The sequence below is a fragment of the Dromiciops gliroides genome, chromosome 3 (assembly GCF_019393635.1).
Source record: "Dromiciops gliroides isolate mDroGli1 chromosome 3, mDroGli1.pri, whole genome shotgun sequence".
Taxonomy (NCBI): Eukaryota; Metazoa; Chordata; class Mammalia; order Microbiotheria; family Microbiotheriidae; genus Dromiciops; species Dromiciops gliroides.
The window spans coordinates 552,038,394-552,056,782 of NC_057863.1; the positions used below are offsets into that span (position 1 = coordinate 552,038,394).

General features: G+C 40.3%; 1 protein-coding gene across 1 annotated transcript in view; it reads right to left on the minus strand.

The window, feature by feature from the left end:
• Positions 1-18,389, minus strand: part of TENM4 (teneurin transmembrane protein 4) — a 1,214,428-nt gene that overhangs the window by 597,999 nt on the left and 598,040 nt on the right.

Sequence of the window (18,389 nt, forward strand, 5' to 3'; positions counted from 1 at the left end):
TGACATGAGCAGGATATGAAACTCTATCAATAGGCTACGTTCCAGTATAGAAGGCATCCACGACACTTAGACTGTAAGAGCTGGAAGTGAGCGTAGAATTTAGACCACTGGAGCTGGAGGGGCCTTTAGAAAACAAAATAATAATATGGAGAACAGAGGGTGCCAGAGGCTGAAGGGAATCTAGAGATCTTTTCATTTAAACCTCGTCATGGATCAATGAGGAAACAGACCTAGGGGAGGGAAATGATTTGTCCAAGATCATACAAAGCCTGAATGAGAGCCAGGTTGATTTTCTGATTCCTGGTCCAGTGCTATGTCCTAGACCTAGAGATCACATGCTCAAATGACCCCTGGGGTAACCCAGTCCTCCTCTTTCCTATAAATGAGTAAAGAATTCAACCATGTTATCGCTATCTATCTTCCAAATACCAGCTAGATATAGACCAACTAATGGTCCTTGAGCATTTATATAACAGCCTGCTGGTGAGTTAGCTCAGATTGGTGGGGGTGGGGGTGGGGGTGGGGGCAATGAGGGTTAAGTGACTTGCCCAGGGTCACACAGCTAGTAAGTGTCAAGCATCTGGGAGCAAATCTGAACTCAGGTCATCTTGAATCCAGGGCTGGTGCTTTATCCACTGCGCCACCTAGCTGCCCCCAAAAATAATGTTTTAAGAAAAAAAATTATGGGAGGTTAGGTGTTAGGAGACTTTGCTTCAGGCCCTTTGGTTCAGTTGGTGGTTGAACTTGCACCAACTTGTACTGTGACCTTGGACATATGACAAAAATAAGAGTTAGGCCAGATTGTTTCTTTGGCTTTGTTTTGTTGTTGTTTTTTGTTTGTGTGTGTGTGTGTATGTGTGTTTTAAGTGAGGCGATTGGGGTTAAGTGACTTGCCCAGGGTCACACAGCTAGTAAGTGTTAAGTGTCTGAGGCCGGACCCAAACTCAGGTACTCCTGACTCCAGGACTGGCGCTCCATCCACTGCGCCACCTAGCTGCCCCCTGGCTTTGTTTTTTTTTAGTGAGGCAATTGGGGTTAAGTGACTTGCCCAGGGTCACACAGCTAGTAAGTGTTATGTGTCTGAGGCCGGATTTGAACTCAGGTACTCCCGACTCCAAGGCTGGTGCTCTATCCACTGCGCCACCTAGCTGCCCCGGCTTTGTTTTTAAAAATATATTTTGTTGATATCTTTTGTTATCACAACTGCCTGCTGAATCCCTTTATCCTCTCCTTCTCAGAGATCCATTCCTCTGAGATAATAAATAATTAAAATAAAATTATTATATATTATTAGATAATATATCATTATATATTATACAAAACTATTATTTATTATAAATTATAAGAAAGAATTAAAAAGAGGGGAAAATATAATTTCTCGGAAGTAACCAAGATATTAAAAATGTCATAAGTATATGTAGTCTCATGCCCATTGGCCCCCACCTCTGCCAAGAATGGAGGAGGAGGTGTCTAAGGCTCTCTTGACTTCTAATGTCCTATATTTTTACTTTCCATATCTTAAAGTCTCTTTCTAGTTCTGTCTTTGAAATTTTTTTTTCATGATAACAGCTCAACTTTATATAGTGCCTTACAGTTAAAAAAGAGCTTTTATATACATCATTTTGTATGATCATGATGATGATAAATTTATTCTAGCTATTATAGGTCTCAGAGTTGGGACTCTTACACCCATAAGAGATGTCGATCTTCATTTCTTGCTAGCTTTAAAGCAGTTGCCAATGGCAACAAAATTTAAAAGGAAGGAGGTGGCTGGGGGTCAGGGTGTGAATTTCATCTGTGTCATACTCTTACTCCATTTTCTTGGTCAAGCACATCCCTGGGACTTCGTTTTCCCTTTTGACAAACAGGTGAGATTATCTCAAATTCCCAAGGGGCAGGGCACAAAGAGCACTGGAGTGGAAGTCGGGAAATGTGGGTTTTGGTTTCAGCTACACAACTGTGGAGAAGCTACATCAACCTTCTAAGGTTCCTTTTTCTCCCTTTGTAAAAATGGGGGAGGGGGTTGGGTTAGATGACCCCTGGAATTTCTTCCAGTTCAAAATACTCCATTTCTATTATCATACCATGTTCCAATATCTCTTCCAGCCCTGACATTCTACATTCTAAGGACTCTTCTGCCGATGACATCTCATGATTCTATGATATTTAGAGAACTAGCCCTATCCAGTCTCTCAAGATTTCATTCCTGCCATGAATTCTGATAGGAAGCAATCAGAATAGAGTTTATATTCCAATATTTCTTGTTCTTTGTTTTCTTTTAATGATACAGATGTCCTGAAGATGAATCTGAAAGTTAATAACCCCAGTCCCTGTTTCTGGGTTTTATTTCAGATTTTGGGTTGATATTGAACTTGACTAAGAAATAATCATGATGGAATGTTAATTTAATCAATAATTGCCAACTCTTTTGCATATTAATAAATACAGTTCATCAAAACAGAAATATACAAATAGACAAACATTCACCAATCCCAACTTATGAATTTATATGATTACCACATCCTGGAAATAAATATATTGCTAACTTTGGGGCAGCGAGTCTTATTCATTTTCATGGTCTCCCTCAGCCTCCCTTAGCTCCTTACCATGACTATCCAGTTCAGATGGATGGGCACAACTGGCTGCCTTTTGTATCTGAATGAATTTCAGAGATGTCTCCAACCAACAATCCTAGAACATGTTTTGCCAGCCTGTTGGTGGCCTGTCTCTCCTTGGAGAGAAATAGGCATCAGAGTCACAGGTCAGGTGCAGCCCAGAATCTTAGAATCTGAGGTGGAAGGGGGATCTTAGAGGTCATCTTGCTGACTGCCTCATTTTACAGATGAAGAAACTGAGGCTCGGTAAGATTAAATGCTTGCTGACTGATTTGCCCAAGGTCACATAAAAGAAGCAGAGCCAAAATATAAATTTAAGACTTCTGCATCCAAATCGAGGGCATTCTTCATTATACTGCATGGCCTCTTTAAAACCACACACACACACACACACACACACACACACACACACACACACACACACACACCCTAAACAAGTACTGCAAGAACAATGGACTTGGTATCAGGAGACCTTACCAAGAGTCCCGACTCTACCACTTACTAGCTGTGTGACAATGGGCAAGTCACTTAACCCCAGTTTGTTTCAGTTTCCTCAACTGAAAAATTATGGGGATAATAACACCTACCTTGAAGGGTAGTTGTGAGGTACAAATAAGACATTTGTGAAAAGCACTTAGCATAGTGTCTGGCCCATAGTAAGTGCTATATAAATGCTGATTTTTTTTCCTTTCCCTTCTACTTTACTATCAGTAATCCCACACAATGTTATTATTCTTGGAAAGTACATGTCAATCATTTGCCCTTTGACTTTAATCACTGACCTCCCTGGGCAAAACATTTCTTGTTTCCCCTATCAAGTTCATCTGACTACAAACCAAAGCTTTTCTATACAGTGTAGGTTGGAAGTGTTCCTTTAAGGCTATAGAAACAATTCCATTTCCTCAATCATAGAATTCTAGAATTTTTACATTGGAATGGATTTCAGATTCTAACCCCTGGCCAATGCAAGACTTCCCTCTAGACATGCAAATGGTTGTCCAACTTTCACTTTAATACTTACATTATATCAATGCTATTACAGAAATGCATTCTTTGTAACTGAGGTATTTCCATGCCTCTATTAGATGTGGTAGCTCCCAGTTCTGTTTCACCTTATTAGAATGTAAGTTCCTTGAGGGTAGGGACTGCCTTCCTTGCTTTTTTTTTTTTTTTTTTTGGTGAGGCAATTGGGGTTAAGTGACTTGCCCAGGGTCACACAGCTAGTGTTAAGTGTTTGAGGCCAGATTTGAACTCAGGTCCTCCTGACTCCAGGGCTGGTGCTCTATCCACTATGCCACCTAGCTGCCCCTCCTTGCTATATTTTTATCCACAATTATTAGGCACCTAGTGTCTGTTGCCTAGTAATACATTTCCTGCCTTTCTTTCCTTTCCTCCCTTCCTCCCCCTTCCTTCCTCCCTCTCTCCCTCCCTCCCTTCCTTCTTTCCTTCCATCTTTCTTTCCTTCCTTCCTTCTTTCCTTCTTTCTTCCTTCCTTTCTCCCTCCCTCCCCTCCTCTCTCCTCCCTCCCTTCCTCCCCTTCCTTCTTTCCTTGAAAACACAAAGTGACTGACAAGGATTGCTCTGACCCTTCACCTTCAGGGGTTCTGGATATCAGCTGGCATATGGATGGTTGCCCACTCTTGACGATGCTCATGATGAGATGAAAATTACATGATTGTGGAAGGTGGGGCCACAGCAGAGGTGCTGGACCTCAGGATGACAGACAGTGATTCTAACATCTGGCCACGAGATGATATTTATTCCACCTTGAAAGAGGACCTTTTTGCTTCTACCTCTCTGAATAACAAGGTGCATGGGTAGTGATAGACTTGAGAAATCACAGTCCAAGTCACTCCTGAGGAATGACATGCTGAGAGACCCTTTCAAGCATCTCCTACTGAAATGTGCTTAGTAAAATTCTTCCGCTAATGAGCACAGTCCTTTAACATCCTAATGACAGGGGTGGTAGAGTTAATCCTGAAATTAAATTTGCAGATTTCCCTCCTTCCCCTCTTCTTCCTTTTTTATCTTATGATCATTATCCTAAAGCTCCAGACTTTGAAAGGAGCTCTAAGGGCATCCACTCCACCTCCTGGCCCATGGAAGAATCCCCTCTGTGGTATCCCTGGCAGGTGGTCTTCCAGAGTTTGCTTGGACATCAGCAATGCCTGTATGATCTTGCAGGAATCTTAGCCTCTCTCATACCCTCCTTTTACAGAGGACTGAAGGGGGTTGGACTAAATGCTTCAGATGAATTGTTACTTGAATTTAAAAAACCATTTATTAATCACGTAATCTGTGAAAGGCTCTTTGCTAAACTATGGGGATATGAAAACAAAAGCAGAACACTTCCTGTCCTCAAGGAGTCTACATCCTAGTTTATTCCCTCAGACGTTTTGGAAACTTTTTTTTTTTTGGTCATTGAGTCATTTTTCAGTCCTGTTTGACTTTCTGTGACCCCATTTGAGGTTTTCTTGGAAAAGATCCTGGAGTGGTTTGCCATTTTCTTCTCCAGCTCATTTTATAGATGAGGAAACTGAGGCAAACAGGGTTAAGTGACTTGCCTAGGGGGGCAGAGCTAGTGTCTGAGGCTGGATTTGAACTCAGGAAGATGAGACTTGCTGACTTTAGGCCTCTATCTCCACACTGCACCACTTAGCTGCCTGGAAACATTTTTATTGCTGCTTTAAAGTAAACATTTTTTGTCCCTGGTTTCTCTTATATGGCAGAAATTCTAAATTATACCTGAGTTTTTCTCTTTGATTTCCTGCCTTTTGTGTAACAAGGACAAAAAAAAAAAACACTTAGGATCACTGATCTAGAATTAGAAGGTGGGGCAGCTAGGTGGTGCAGTGGATAGAGCACCAGCCCTGGAGTCAGGAGGACCTGAGTTCAAATCCGGCCTCAGACACTTAACACTTACTAGCTATGTGACCCTGGGCAAGTCACTTAACCCCAATTGCCTCACTAAAAAGAAAAAAAAAAGAATTAGAAGGAACCTCAAAGGAGATCTAGTCTAATCCCTCCTGTTTTCAGATGGGGAAACTGAGGCCCAAGGATGTTAGGTGATTTGTCTAAGGACACATAGGTAGTAACCAAGACCTGAACTCACATCTTGTGACTCTAGAGATCTTCCTACAAAATCTCACTTTGAGATATTTTGTGCCTTTTGGCATTTCTGCAGGTCCTGAGGAAGGAGTTAGAAGTGATACACTCAAGGACAATTAGGCAGTTTGGTGGATAGAGCATTAGCCCAGGAGTTAAGTAGACCTGAGTTCAAATCCAGCCTCAGACACTAGCTGTGTGACTCTGGGCAAGTCACTTAACCTTGATCACCTCAAAAAACAAAAAAAAAGGCAATAGACTCTTCAGTATCTACTTGCCTCTCCATTTTCCTGGAACTCACTATCTCCTATAAGTAAGCATGTGTGAGCATTTCCTAACTATTAGGGTTTCTGGGACTGAGCAGGAACCATCAGTGGAGATAATCACTAATGTCCCTACCAAGTCCTTGATCCTATAATCTCTAGTGCTAAGAAGCAAATAACTGAGCCTAGTCTAATACCAGGCAGCTGACAGCAAGTTTGTCCTGCTGTTTTGTTGAAATGCGCTTACCTACTGACTCCTCCATGCCCCACACTAGTCCTGCTTCATTCATTACCTTATTCAATATGTACTGTTAGGTGCCTATTATAAACGCCACATGATTTCCTGGGGGATATTCCTACTACTTATAGCAACAACAACAAGAGCTTACGTGTGTATATACGCATATACACACATATGGATATTAAATTCCTTAAGTCCAGAAAAGGAATTAAAAGACACTTGGACTTAAAGCTGATTATTGTCTCGTTGGGGAGACAATACAAACATAAGAAAAGGCAAAGGTAATATGGAAAAAACATGGGGCTTATTACTGTCACATGTTCTAGCTTCGCGTCTTCACTTTTCCTTTGATGGAGTGACTGCATAACACTCGGCAGGCTCCTTCACTTCTCCAAGACAAAGTTTACTTCTCTGCAAATAATTCCTACACTGTATTTCTCCCAGAAGATTTATATGCAGGATCGTGGTGGTAAGCATTTAATAGTTGGCTTGGGGGAGGCCAGGAGATATACCGATGGCACAATCATATGTTCGTTCTGCATTATTAACATTTTCTCCATCACTTTCTTAAGTTTGGGCTATCGACAAAACAATAAATTGGTCTTGGATTTGTAACGTTTGCCAGTTTCCAAGGTGTAAATGTTCACACTGGAAATTTAACAACCAGCCCTTGGGAGATGGGCCCAGTATGCTTCTGTTTGCACAGGTCCAACAGCACAATAGATGCGGGAGTGCTCTGTAAACATCTGCACTACATAAATGGGATTAGTTGCTAAATAGTATTAGAAACAACTAAAAATGATTAGCATATTGAAGAAGATATAGGACAGATGATAGATACCAAGGTATTACCAAGCAAGGAAGCAGTCTGCACTCAGGGGAAGGAGGGGAAAACTTCTTGGACGAGACTTGGATCGAGGGAAGCATTAGCAGGGGAATCAAGTTAGCTGTGGTGTGTTGAAACGGTCATGCAATGAGAAGGCAAATTCCATCCTTCTTTGCAGATGTAGGACACAATGGCTGTGGAATCCTGCATATAATGGTATACTTTTAAAATGTATCAATTAGTTTTTTTTATCATATTTCCCCTTGTCTATACTTTTATTATAAAGGATGGACTTCTGGGAGATATTGGGAAATGTGGGTAATATAAAAATAAAAGATGCCAATACAATTATTTTTAAAAATATGGCTGTGCAAGGAATGAACTTTGCACCTCTCTTGCAACTCTTGATGATTTGAAGGCAGCTAACCCATGAGTCAGTCTTGCCATAATTCTCTGCATTGACAATCATCTTTTTTTTAATGGCCCAGTAATTAATATTCCATTCCATTCACATATCACAACCTCCTTAGCTATTCCTTAGTCGATGAGATCTATACTGAACTGATAAGAACGATACAGAACATCTAACCCAGGGGTTCTTAACCTGGGATCAATGAATTTTTTTTTTGAAAAACTGATAACTATTTTAATTTTATTAGTTTTTTTAATGCATTTAAAAACATTATTCTCACAAGGGATCCTTATATTTCCCCACACTGCCAAAGGGTTCCCCCACACAGAAAAGCTTAACAATCCCATGTCTTATCTGTCCCAGTCCTTTTGCAGATGAAAGAAACTGAAGTCCAGAGAAAGGAAGAGAATCACTTAAGGACACAGCACAAGTATATCAGGATAGCAGCTCATTCATTCCAATAAAAACTCAAAACCATGTTCTGTAACTTCCAGTGGACATGAATTTCTTCAGGTCAAGGCCTATTTTCAATTTTGTTTTTGTATCATCTGCACCAAGCTGAGTGTCTGGTGCCTAGCAGGTGTCTAATAAATGCTTGGTGAATTGAATTCACTTTAAATTCAGTGCTTATTCTACCATGGAACCATTACCTATTTAATTTATTGTAATGTGGAACACAAAATGATTTCTCCCTTCTAGGGAAAAAAAACATACCAAAAAGCCGAATCTTCTTGCTTTTGATATACAATAACAACAACAACAACAAAAAAAAAAGAGGTGACAATCACACTTCTTTTCCCAGATCAGAGAGAAATTTCAAACTTTAGCATTCTCAAGGGAACACGGGACTAACTCTCAGTGAGAAGCAGGAATCATGGACAAAGAAAAATGAGGCAGAGTAGAGCACACCCCAAAGCCCCCTCTGTTACTGAGAAACAGCTTTCACTCGTAGCCCACAAATAGGAAATTTGTTTCAACAAATTGCCGAGTTTCACAGCACCTCAGCAGGAGTTTTCATAACGTGACTGAGATCTCTCTAGGGTGCCTGAGAAAAAGGCTGTCCCCTGCCTGAAATGCCCTTCCTATTTCAATATATTTTGCCAAGTCCACCCCTTTTTTTCAAGGCTCTGCTCAATTTCTAGCCTGACTAGGCTTTCCGCAGCTACCTTTTCCAGCAAAATCAAGAGATGGAATGAATGGAAATTGCTTTCCCTATGTTTGGAGGCAGCTAGGCAGCTCAGTGGATAGAGCACTGGACCTGGAGTCAGGAAGACCTGAGTTCTAAACTGACCTCAGACACTTACTAGCTATGTGACCTTGGGCAAGTCACTTAACCTCTGTTTGCCTTAATCCACTGGCGAAGGAAATGGCAAACCGTTCCAGTATCCTTGCCAAGAAAATCCTATGGACAGTATGGGTATGCTATGGTCATCAACAATGATGTTTGAATGACTGAAATCACACCCCTTGCTTTCCTTGCTCCACACTGATACATTTCCCTTTGCCTCCAATATGTTCTCTGTTCCCCTTTCTGCCACATGAAATCCTTCCTTTCATTGAAAACCTAGCTAAGGCCTTCTGTCTGAAGGTTCCCAGGCTGCCTGCAGCTGGAAGGAAAGCCCCACTCATCTGTCATCATAATAGTTTAGTCACAACCTCTCTCAGCCTGTTTCCTCATCTGTAAATATGAGAATTATCATGGCAACTATCTTGTAGAGTTATCTCAAGGCTCCAATAAGAGCATACATGTTAAACATTTCGAAAAATGTGAAATACTTTGTAAATACCAGCTATTATTGTGATTGATGTATGTATCATTAACTTTTTCTCTCATCCTCAGTGAGGGAGTATGGAGTAGGACAGAGAAAGAACCTACGACAGGCACTAGGCTCCCCTTTGGCCCCGACCCAACTTGATTCCACCACGTCCTAGCCTGAGTTTAATTTTATTTTGTTCTTTCTTTCATTTATTCATTCATTCATTCATTCATTCATTCACTCATTCACTCATTTATTTTAGCCCTAGTGACTCAGGAAAACTACTAAGGCTTGGAGGAGTTCTTAATTCATGTGGATAGAAGGAGCAATCATAGGTGGGAGGCAGGGACAGAGACTGCCTGCATACCTGTAGACGTGGGTTGCTACCAATGAAGTCACAATCCTTTAAATAAATTCTAATTTATTTATAATTCTAATATATTGGTTATGCTCATTTATATGCTTAGATTTGATGTCCTTCCTCCCCCCACCCTCTTCTCCTCACCCCAAATCCTACTCCAGTATGTTCTTCTGACACGGAGTGATCCTGAGTTCTCAGAAACTACATAGGTAAAGTATCTGCTCTTGTAGTTTGTAGCAAGCTGGAGAACACTTTGAGTGATGAATGGTGTCCATTTTCTGAAGATCAACTTATCTAAGCTCTAAGACACCACCAAGTTGACCGTGGGTCAATGACTTTTCCAAACACAACTTCTTCCAAAGGCCACTCAGTAATTTTAGCAGTACTGCCGTCAGCCTTAGTAGAGAGATTGTCCACATGGAACAAATGATAGATATTCGAACCTACTGCTTAATTTCACCCTAGCAGAATGTAAGCTTCTCTGGGACAGGAATCCTGCATGATTTTTCTTGGTACGTATCCCCAACACAACAGGCTGACCTGCCTGCAATAAGCATTCCAGAAATGTTGCTAAATGAATGAATGAACTGAGCTCACCCACCTACATACAACTCTGGAAATGGAAAATAATCTCTGAGTCGTCCCCAGACGTTTTTTTTTTCCCCCCCTGCTTGTTCACCCTTCACAGTAATCAAGGCATCCTGAAGGAAAGTGGTGAGACAGCTTGATAATTTAAAGGTGAGCAGCTGAGATTTATAGACAAGGAGGAAATCACACTGGAAAGCAAGGCTGCTATTGACCTTGTAAAAGGTGAGAGTGACAGGTTAATATGTCCAACACAGCAAGCACTTACTTGAGTGGTGGGAGGCTGGTCTATGGACTAGCTTTGCAGTAAACAACAACAAGGATGACAACAAAACCTGCCTCTATTTCAGAGAAGCTTACCTAGTTCTTCCTGGTCTCTGTTGATAAAAAAAAAAACCAAAACAGGACATGTTTCTTTAAATTCTGCAAAGGATTATTAAGTATTTTTCTCTTCACTGTCAGATAGGGAGTAAAAGCAGGGCTCTGGATTTGGAATCAGAAAAGCCTGAGTTCTGATCTGCCTTAAAGTAGTTGTGTGACCCTGGGCAAGTGAGGGAGTGGGCTAAAATCCCTTTAAGCTCTTATGGGGCTATAGAATTAGAACTGAACTGTTGTTGTTTGTCCTTCTTTCTGAAGAGGACCTTGACATCAGGTAATGTCATGACTCGCACTGAATTGGATTTAAATGAGGGAGGGCCACAGATGGACCCTAAAGGCAGATGAATCTTTCCTAAGGACATACTGGCAGTAGACAGCAGAGCCAATATTTGAACCCAGATCTGCTGTCTCCAGACTCAATGCTCTTTTCACTGTGCTATGCTGAGTACTGGAGCTAGGTCACAGTATCAAAGAATCTGAGCTGGAAGAGACTTTAGAGGTCATTAAGACAAATCCCCTCATTTTAGAGATGAGGAAACTGAGGCCCACAAAGTTTGAAGGATTAGAATCACCCAGCTAATAAGAGTCTGAGGAAGGAGTTGGACCCAGGCCTTTCTGAATTTAAGTCAAGCATTCGGACTACAAACCTGATGCTTTTTCCTCTTCAGATAGCTGGTTGGACAGGTTTTTGGAAGGTTAGAGCAACAATTCCATCTCTACTCTCTGAGACTTAGAATTTCTGCATTGGAATGGATCTCAGAGGTCATTTTGTCCAGTCTCCTACCAGATGCAAAAATCCCCTCTTATGGCACCCAACCTCACTTGAATACCTCTAATGTCAAGAAACTCACCATACACCATTACAAAGCAGTGTTCTTTACACCTAAGCTATTTCCTTGCTTCTATTAGATATGACATCTGCCAACTACAATCTTTCTGATATGAGGACAACTAAAATAAAGATATTGGGTTTGTCCTTGGGAGGAGTCTTTTCAAATTAAGTGATAGGTATTGACTGTGATTTCTGACTCAGTTTACTTACACAATCCACAAATAATTAATGTAGTTCCTAGTTTTCCCCTCATTGGATGTCTTCAAGTAAGAACTGAATGACCATGCCAAAGTTATGTTGTAAATAGCATTCTTGATTAGGTCTGGGGTGTTCCTTCTAAATCTGAGATATGGGAGCTCTGAAGCTGTGTGTCCATGTTAAGTCCCTTTGGGGTTCAGGAACTCAGTGGTTGGGTTTCTCTTCCACTCATTCTTCTGTTGACTTCTCAAACTTGCCTTTGGACTAAAATTCCCATTCCTCCTTCCTGAAGCTTAGAGACATTTGATTCCTTGTTCTGGTTTATAAACTAGGCTCCTTAAGTGTTCCTCTTGGTATTTGGGAGATGGTCTCCCATCCTCTGTCCATTTGGTTGCACATGTAGTATTATGATTATTTGGCTTTGATTAAGAATTTAATTATTCAGAATTCCTCAGGGTACTTGGCTCCTATGTCCACCCCATGTCACTGTGCTTACAAAATATATTAGCTTCTGGTCTTCCTCTAGGCTGAAGGCTTCTAGTCAGGACATTTGGTGATATACCTCTTACGTGTCCTCACCATGATATAGTGAATATATAGCTGACCTTGGGTCAGAAAGACACAGGGTTCAAGTCCTTCACCTGACCCATATATAGCTTGTATGTTCAGGGCATGCCATTTAAGCTTTCAGTGCTCTGAGTAACTTTCTAAGGCTATAAAAGTATGATCAACTACTGATCTGTACTAGGAGAGGGGATTTCATTACTGGATGCTTCCTTCATGAGTAAAATAATGGGTATAGTTTAATAGGGTTTGTGTAACAAAAAGATTATTCAACTGCTATCAAGGACCCCTCTGTCCAACTTAATCTCTGGGTCACCTTTCTAGACTTTAGTTTTCTTATCTATAAAAACCAAGGGGGGTTGGAGTTGAAGATTTCTAAGGTTCCAACAAATTCTGATATTTGATATTCTGTGTTCTAGGTTCTGATATTCTATGTTCTAAAAGGTCTTTTCCTGTTCTGACATTCAATCTGCTCAAGTCTTTTCCAACTTTAACATCCTATTTTTTGTTCTTGAGTTGTTAAAGTCATGTCTGACTCTTCATGACCCCATTTTGGGTCACAGGTGAAGATACTGAAGTGGTTTGCCATTTTTTTCTCCAGCTTATTTTACAGATGAGGAAACTGAGGCAAACAGAGTGAAGTGACTTGCTCAGAGTCACACAGGTGGTAAGTGTCTGAGGCCAGATTTGAACTCAAGATGAGTCTTCCCAATTTCCAGCCTAGTGCTCTATCTACTGTGCCAACTAACTGCCCAAACATTCTATACTTCTAGTGCAGTTAACTTGTGTTTTTTAAAATTAAAATTATCTATACATGAGTCTTATTCCACTAATGAAAGTTACCTGAAGGCAATGACTTATCTTTCCTAAATCTGAATATGTCCTAGTGCTGAGCTCACTACTCTGAACATAGTAAATATTTACTGAATTGATCAGTTGAATATCTCAAGTTCCCAGGTTTTTGTTTTTGTTTTTGTCACATTTGGAGAATCAATATCACATCTTGCTTCTTTCTACTTGACCAAGTCAGTACAAATTCAATTTTTCTTGGTATTTGAATCGCCATTAAACTGGGTGAAATATGGCAAGAGGGATGGGGCCAATGTAATGAAGCCCCACTTGCCTCATGCCTAGAGGAGGAAAATGGGGGACAATGATAATTACTCATATTTCTTTGTCAATTTAAGGTTGACAAAGTGTTTTCCTTACGAGAGCTTTATGATGTGGGAAATACAAGTAGAGTTACTCCCATCTTACAAATGAGGTAGAAACATGTTAAGTGACTTGCCTCAAGTCATGAAGTCAGTACCAGAGCTGACGCTCTCAGCCTGACATTCTTCCCATGACATAATGTAACATGTCCCTACCTTCTTGGTACATTTTTGTAAGGAAGATGCCTTACAATCTTCAAAGCACCCTACAAGTGAGAGCTTTCACACAGATACTGCATTAAGTTGTGGTTCACAAGATCAAAGGTCTTTGAGCTGAAAAAGACCCTAGGAAATATGTAGTCCAATTCTTCCCATCTTAAATTTGGGGAAATTGAGTTCTAGAGATGGTTAAGTACTTTGCCGTCACCTAGGCAGCAAGCTGTTTGGGGAGGAAGAGAGAGAGAGACAGACAGACAGACAGACAGACAGAAAGGGGAAAGAAGTAGAGAGAGAGAAGCAGGAGAGGACCAGAATTGGGGTATAGCTTTACTAATGAGTAGCATACATTAAAAAAGTCACAGATCTCATGCCAGAAAGAATTTGGGAAACATTTAGGTCTTTGATTTTGAGAAGGCTGACATTTAAAGAACAACTCACTTCTCTAAGGGAAAGAGCCAGGCATCTGCCCATGGGTCCACTACACATTATATTCAACAAACATTTATTATGCATCATATGCAGGGTCCTGTGTGAGATGCTGGAGAATACACAAAGATAAAAAAAAATGACCTAATATCTGTTCTTGAGAAGTTTATACACTGGGCATGGGCTGGGGGAGGGTGAGATAAATACACAAATGACTTCAACATAATTGAGTGTGATAAATGTAAAGGAAATAATCATCAAAGGGGTGAGAGAGAGTAGAAAACAGGTTCAGAAAACCTTTGAAATGGAACCCTCCCCAGGCTGAAATTCTCTTCTTCCTTCAAAGCCCAACTCAGCCCAGGTGCCACCTCCTCTAGGAACCCTGCCATGGGTTTCCCCAAAGGGTATGAAAAGATCTGAAGTTTAGGTTGAGGGAAAACATGATAGGATTCCTGGAGCAGGTGGTACCTAGGCTGGGCTTTGAAGGAAAAAGAGAATTTCAACAGACATTTGAAACATGGGGAGCTAAGTGAGAAACAACATAGAGCCAGGAAAAGCCAGAGCAAGACTGGGGAACAACATTGGGCAGAAAGCAAGATGAATGACATAGGAATGGTATGGAATAAGGTTGGAAAGGTTATTAGGAGGACCATGAATACCAGGCTAAGGAGTGTGTAATGTGGCATAGTGGATAGAGTGGTAGGCTTGGAGTCAGGAAGACTTCTCTTCTTGAGTTCAAATCTGGCATCAGACACTTACTAACTGTGTGACCTTGGGCAAATAACTTCTCTCTGTTTGCCTCAGTTTCCTCATATGTAAAATGAGCTGGAGAAGGAAATGGCAGACTACTCTAGTCTCTTTTCCAAGAAAACTCCAAATCAGGTCATGAGGGGTCAGACACAACTGAAATGACCAGTCAACAACAATAGCAGCAGCAGCAGCAACTGCAACAGCAGCAGTAGCAGTGACAACATTTTTCTATAGATAAGGAAAATTTTTTGGACAGTAAAGTGAAGGATGGATTAGAGGGGAGGACAGAAGAGGGAGACCAGTTAGGAGGTTGTTATATTGGTACAAGTGAGCAATGATGGGTCCTGGCAGGGGTAGGAAGGAATGGACCAAAGAAGCAGCTCATGTTCCTTTGGAAACTACCCAGTATCTGAGTATCCCAGGAAATGCCCCTGCCTGGCCCTGTGGGAGTTACTCTACCCTCCCTCTGACCCCAATCTCTCATTGCATTCAGACTTCTGGACACTACTTTCTTGATGGTCACTCATTGAAGTGAAAGTGGACCGCTGAGCCAGCCTTGCCTACAAAGGTTTACTTAAAGCACTCTACTCAAAGGGGAATACATTTTCCTTTAAAGGGACCTTAAATTAGAGCAAGGGTCAATAGTGAGATAGTCACGGACAGCAGTAGGTGAGTGATATGTGGAGATGTTGAAGGAAAGTCTCATGTGTACAACAAATGAAGCAATTCTCCTCCCCTGGTTATTACAGTATTTGATGAAAATTGCTAGGAACTTGGAACTGACCTGGCTGAGATTTGCATTTGGATATATTGCATAATTAATGGGATCAGAAAGCAGAACCTGAGGTCTTCCCTCTTTGAAGCTCTCAGGACTTCTTGGAGAGGATTTGTAACACCCAGGTACTGATGGGGGAAGGATTCTGTTGGGCCCTTTGAAACTGGCCAAAAAAAAAAAAATGGACTTTCTGAGTGGAGAGCTTTGGCTCCTGCTAACTCCAATCAATGAACTTTCATTATTAAGTAATGATACCTAATAAAGCTAAGTTCTTTGGATGGCATTTAGGAAGGCATAGACCAATAAGAGATCTTTACCTTCAAGTAACTAGAAATGTATTCACAGAATGTATAAATGAGGAATGTTAGAAAGTCCTATTAACATGTAAACCCTCGAAAGAAGGTTGGAACAGGGATAGGCCATAGAAGAGATCATTTCAAACCACACAATGTTAGGGCTAGAAGGGATCTCAGAACATAATATATTAGAGCAAGAAAGAACTTAAGAACATAGACAAAGGTATATTAGAATTTGAAAAAAAAACAGGTGGAAAGAACTTGAGATCATTTAATTATATTTCTTAATTTTACAAATGGGGAAACTCAAACCCAGAAAATTAATATGGCCTGCTCACCAGTAGTGGAACAACTAAGATCTACTGATAAGACAAGCACAGAAATAAGTATAATATAAAATAAAATATAAATAGGAACAAAGTAGTTGAAGAGATCTGAGGAAGGAGAGATCAATTCCACCTAGAAGGATGAGAGAAAGTTTCATAGAGGAGGTGGCATTTGAGATGAGCATAGTTATGAAGAATGGGTGTGGTTGTGATAAGGAAAAATATGGCAGAAAGAGAATTCTTAATGAAGGTAATTGGCTTGAGGAAGGAGGTGGGATAGTGTGGGAACAATTCTGAAAGATGACCAATGGTTCAGGCTGACTAGAATGTGGGTTACATTAGTTACATAAGCCTAGAAAAGTGGGTTTGGCTTTAGTTGTGGGAGAACTTAGAAGGTACCTAGAGGCTTTGGGAAGCCACAAGGAGCTACTGTAGGTATCTGAGCATGCTAGATAGTCTTCGGCTCAGGGCAGTTCATTAGGAAGACTAATAGCACAGACAGGTAAGCTCCCTGATCTATGAGGAAAGGCACAAAATAAATTTAGTTTTCGGGCCATGGTTCTGTTAGATCTCATTCCATAGGAAAACGAGGGGGGTGGGGGGTCTGAGTGTTTCCTCACTACATGAAGTCAGAATTCAAGATACCTCTGAGAGGGATATAGTTTTTCAAAAGTTGTTATTAATGTTGGGACACCATAATCCTACCATAACAACATATAAGATTAACTCAACATATAGTACTTGATAACTTCTGATATACTTTCAACAACAATATCCCATCTGGACCTCAGAGTAATCCTGTAAATAAAGGAAGAGTTTGATTGAAAGTAGCATGGAGATAGAGGTTGAATCACTTGTTTAATTAAGGTCATTTGGCGATTTCATTACAGGAACCCAATGGAACATGGGTCTACTTTGTACCCCATTCATTCTTTTCCTAATAGTGTAGTATCACTATATAAAACCCATGATAGTAGGGGCAGCTAGATGGCGCAGTGGATAGAGCACCGGCCCTGGAGTCAGGAGTACCTGAGTTCAAATCCGGCCTCAGACACTTAACACTTAACTAGCTGTGTGACCCTAGGCAAGTCACTTAACCCCAATTGCCTCACTAAAAAAAAAAAAACAAAAACAAAAAACCCATGATAGTATGATGGAAAGGCTGAAATAGAATAATTTTAGAGAATCATGTATTTCATGGAATAGATTGTCAGAACTGGATGAACCCTAAAACACAGAATATTGGATCTAGAAGGAACATAAAACCATAAAAGGTGAGAACTCAAAGACCCCTTATTGTAGAACACAGATTGAGGACACTGAATGTCAGCGCTAGAGGACCCCTAGAACAAAAAATGTTAGACCTTTTAGAGGTCAGACATGGAAGGGAATTTCAATCAAAACTAGAAAGGACATTAGGGATTATTTAGACCAATGTTCTCATTTTACAGAAAAAGAAAACGAGAACTCAAAAAGATGACGTCACTTACTCAAAGTATCACAGCTAGTTCTCAGCAGAACTCAGTCTAGAAAGAATCCATGTTCACGAACTCCCAGCTTAATTATTTTCCAGGACATGATGGTACTTTCTGCTTATATGATAGATGTTCATATCAATCAATCTTTACATCTACCAGTCTGCCTGAAGAGTAATCTGATTGGCTAATGGAACTTAAAACTAACATTCCCTCAGACTGATCAAATTCATGCCTTTGGAAGATTTATTTCAAAGATAAATAAATAGGAATTGTGCATTAAAAAAAAAAAAAGACCTTGGACCTTAAGGGAGACATTTTTTCCACTCTTAAAGAGTTTTTGGGGGGGTAGGTGTAAAGAAGTAGGGTTTGGTCAAAAGTGAGATTTGTTGATTTGTTAAATTTCAGTACATTCCAGTAAAATGAATCCAGAAGTCTATCTAGATGTGAAGCAAGCATATCTGTGAGTTAAGGGGCTTGCCAGAGAGCCTTCATTTCATTAGAACAGAAAGGGTGTTTGTGTGTTCATGTTTGTAAAGAGCATATGACTTAGAGTGAGGAGATCCAGCCTTACTTACTCGTAGTCATTTTTCTCTTCTTTAAAATAATAATAAATAGCAACAACAATAAAAATAATAAAGCTAGTATTTATGGAGAACTTTAAAGTTTGCAGATTTCTATACATATATTTACATATATACATATTGCACATATCACATTCACACACGTATGTATGTATATGTAATCTCATTTGATTTTCACAATAATCCTATCAGCTAAGTGCTTTATTATTCCCATTTTATAAATAAGGAAACAGAGGCTGAGAAAAGTTAA